Source organism: Nicotiana tabacum, chromosome 2 (genome assembly GCF_000715075.1).
Source record: "Nicotiana tabacum cultivar K326 chromosome 2, ASM71507v2, whole genome shotgun sequence".
In the NCBI taxonomy this organism is placed as follows: domain Eukaryota; kingdom Viridiplantae; phylum Streptophyta; class Magnoliopsida; order Solanales; family Solanaceae; genus Nicotiana; species Nicotiana tabacum.
The window spans coordinates 87,162,428-87,166,618 of NC_134081.1; the positions used below are offsets into that span (position 1 = coordinate 87,162,428).

The following is a 4,191-nucleotide window of genomic DNA, read 5'->3' on the forward strand; positions in this document are numbered from 1 at the left end:
GTCTAAGGATGCCTAACCGCCGCACCGATCATTCGGGGGGAGGCGGGACACTGCGAGGTGGGTAGTTTATCTGGGGCATATGCCTCCTAAAGAGTAACGGAGGTGTGCGAAGGTAGGCTCAAGCTAAGATTCTGCTCGTGAGCGTAATGGTATAAACCTGCCTGACTGTGAGACCGACTGGTCGAACAAAGATGAAAGTCGACCATAGTAATCCGGGAGTCCCGTGTGGAAGGGCTCTCGCTCAATGGATCAAAGGTACGACGGGGATAACAGGCTGATGACTCCCAAGAGATCGTATCGACGGAGTCGTTTGGCACCTCGATGTCGACTCATCACATCCTAGGGTTGAAGAAGGTCCCAAGGGTTCGGTTGTTTGCCGATTCAAGTGGTACGTGAGTTGGGTTTAGAACGTCGTGAGATAGTTCGGTTCCTATCTACCATTGGTGTTAAAGGGAGAACTGCGAGGAGCCAACCCTAGTATGAGAGGACTGGGTTGGGCTAACCTATGGTGTACCGGTTGTTATGCCAATAGCAGCGCCGGGCAACTAAGTTGGTATGGAAGAACTGCTGCACTGTGGGAAATCCTTCTCTATACAAGTTCTCGGACGAGGTTTTTGAACAGAACTTCGATAGGTGAGAGGTGTAAGCACGCGAGGTGTGAAGCGATCTTGTACTAAACGAAACTACTTTCACTTTCCATAACAAAAATGAAAGAAAGTCAACCTATTCCTGAAATTGCGGCCAGTCTCGCTACCTCTTTAATTGCCACCTCCTACTTGCTCATTCGCAATTACTACCACAAGAAAGTCGCCCCTATCTCTAAAGGGGATTATGCCCTCCACGACTTTCTTATGTTATGGGGTCTCGAAGGTTGAATTTAGCTGCTAACCCTAGTCAGCAAGCAGAAAAACTTTCTCAAGAACATGGAGAGCGGGGACTCTTTAACCTGGAAAAATATAGATAAAGAAATGAAAAAATGGGGGGGTCGTGGTCTATGCTGAATTTGTTTTCTTAGATAGAATGAATGGAAAAGGGGTGCTTGTGTTGTGGTTTTCGTAGTTGCAAAAATTTCATTTTTTCGAGAAAAGGTCCCCTCCTTCAATATCATGATTGGGTCGACCAGGCCAGATCATGAGTGAATAGAAAAACAAATGTACATAGCTATTCCAGCTGAAATACTTGGAATAATTCTACCACTTCTACTAGGAGTAGCCTTTTTAGTGCTAGCTGAACGTAAAGTAATGGCTTTTGTGCAACGTCGAAAGGGTCCTGATGTAGTGGGATCGTTTGGATTGTTACAACCTCTAGCAGATGGTTTGAAATTGATTCTAAAAGAACCTATTTCACCAAGTAGTGCTAATTTCTCCCTTTTTAGAATGGCTCCAGTGGCTACATTTATGTTAAGTCTGGTCGCTCGGGCCGTTGTACCTTTTGATTATGGTATGGTATTGTCAGATCCGAACATAGGGCTACTTTATTTGTTTGCCATATCTTCGCTAGGTGTTTATGGAATTATTATAGCAGGTTGGTCTAGTAATTAGGGGGCGGCCGTTCGGTCGCCTATGATACTAGGACCAATAGGTTCAAAATGGGTTTGTGCCGCAGGTGTTGAACGATCTACTCTACACAGGTGTGGGCTTACAGGGCTAGGGCTCATAAACCCTTTCTTTCATTTATCAATAGGGCCCTGCCCTGATCGGTCACTTTTCTGGGCCGGGATCGATAAGTGGAAGTCATAAAAAAGAAATCTTTCTCTTCGCACCTCAGATCAAGAGGACGGGTTGCTTGTCAAGCTAGCCTATATATAATAATAAGAAATTTCTTTCTATTTTATATTATTATATAATTATAAGAAAAATGGAAAGATTCGCTTTCTTTTAGCTCCTTCTTCTTTGTCAAGGCTACTAAGGACCTATAGGTTTGCCTACTTTACTTATTAAAGATAATGAGAATGGGTTATTCAAACAAAAAGGAAAAGGCCCTACTTAGTTGACTGACAATGACAAAGGCTTGCGAAACTAAGTAGGGCCTGAGACCCCCTGCGAATCCGTAAATCTGAGGAGCATGCCGCAACAAAAGGATGGTCCCCTATGCATTTCATTTTTTCCTTAAGGGAAAAAATGTACCCCCATCATAGTGAACCTCTCCTTTAGATCGGGATGAGGTAGATGCCTCCCAGCCGGGGGCGGATCAAATCGGAGTTTCCTTAGGTAGCCACCGACCTACAGTTATCCTTAAACTTCCGTGCTTGGTGGAGAAGAAGTGAACAAAAGTATGCTCGCTTGCTGTCTTGTTCTCTGTCGCGAACTGGGATCGCTCGCCAGCTAGGTCAGATTTACGCAAGATTTTATGAGAACATATTCCCCATATTCGGGGACAAGGGGCGGAACGACCTCTCGATCTACTTACTGCAGCCCAGGAAGAAAAACGTCGTCTAGGCGTTCCCTGTTGCTCCGATCTCCCCTACGCCTAGGAAGTTGTCTGGGCCAAGAGCCATAGTTAGTTGTTGTTTCCATTTGGTTGTTTCTTCCTCGTTGTTGATACCGGCAAGACCCAGCCAGATGATGTATGCTGGTTGGTAGTGAGAGGACTCATAGTACCTGCATACCCAAAAGAGGGCGCTGGTTAAAAAATAATCATTTAATTTTCTTTCTTGCTCTCCCTTAGCAGCGGGAAAAGAGTCTATCTATCTGCCTAGCTTTGGTAGATTTCCCCCAACACAATCCACAGAAATTCCACGAATCCCTTGGTGGATAAGTCCGACGACTCAGCAGTAGTGCGGAATTGAGTTTCTTGTCTGGTAGATCTGATCTATAGTTTGGGGGCAATACATACCAAAAGGTTCAAAGAAGGAAGGCGTATAAGAGTATATAACCAACCTACCCTTCTGTATAACCTATTCATATTAGTGAAGCGGTTGGATGCATAAGGGAAGTGCACGTTTGTGAGGCCTTAGTCGGGATGCATAGGTGAGTCAACCTATGAGCACGGAAGAGCATGGTACTTCTACCCCTCTCTAAGGAATGGTAAGATTCTTAGCCTTGTAGATGACTCCATCTAAAATACAATAGGGACAACCGTTTTCGGCTGCTCGTTTCGTATCTTGAAGAAAGAGTAGGCTTAAGTAATGTAATAGGGGTCAGGTCAATAATAACTATGTTATTGCCCTACTGATTTAAGGCCTCCGCCCGATCCCAAATGCATATTTTTTCGGGTTCATCTTCAATTGATGTTTTCTTAACCTTTCGAAGACCTTGCGTAAATTTTCGATGTGGTCGGTTTTTTCTTTTGAAAAGACTACCAAATCATCCACGTAAGGCTCGCATATATTATGTAGGAGGTCGCTGATAATTTGTATCATTGCTCTTTGATATGTTGAACTTTCTTTTTCTTTTTTTTGGGCATATCGTAGTAAGGAAAGGAAGTGAGGGTACTCATTCGAATCGAATAGCTGAAACTACTATAACTCCTATTTTTCTGCTTTAAGAGAAGCCTTCTAGCTCGTTTTAAAGCGTTGAAGAGAGAGATAGGACATTCTAAAGATAGTTGTTGAGGAAGCATCTGATTTCTAACTACGAGTCCGTTTTCAAGCTAACTGAATGCCTATCTGCTGCTAGTTCTGTTCCACTATCTGCTCTTACTGCTCTCATTGCCGGTGTGATAGTCTGAGTAGACGATACTCTCTTTCCCGTTGTTTTTGGGGTTCATAACCGGTGCTATTGAATCTGCAGTTAAGGGAATATCACCAGTTCTTGGAATAAGAGCTCTGGAACTTCATGGCTTTGAGGGAGGTTTAGCCTAGCCCTAAGCCTTTTCGGAATAGAATGCTTCTTTGACACAGCTTCAAGTAAGAAGGAGGAAGGCCCTCTTTTTGCCAATGGATCACTTAGTCGGAATAAGCGAGCTTAGGTTGATGCGGAATAAGCCATTTTCCCCCTGTTTCCATGGAAAGGTGTCGAAGGAATATGCACATTAAAATCTATGGGACTTGAAGGAATAGAATGCCCCGTTAGAATGGGGAGGGACAGTCGATCATTGGCTTAATTTCTTGGGGGACTGACGTATCAAAAATTCCCGGTATTTCGTCGTGAAAGTGTCACATTTAGATTGTTCTTATTAAAGGAAAGAGCCGAATAGACAAAGGGTTTACATGACCGCTCGCTTTGGACAAGATGCCATAGTATAAGAAGA

At 43.8% G+C, this 4,191-nt stretch overlaps 1 pseudogene; it reads right to left on the minus strand.

Annotated features, from left to right (window-relative positions):
• Nucleotides 1-2,131: 2,131 nt before the first annotated feature.
• Nucleotides 2,132-3,650, minus strand: LOC142167104 (uncharacterized; annotated as a pseudogene).
• Nucleotides 3,651-4,191: the final 541 nt, after the last annotated feature.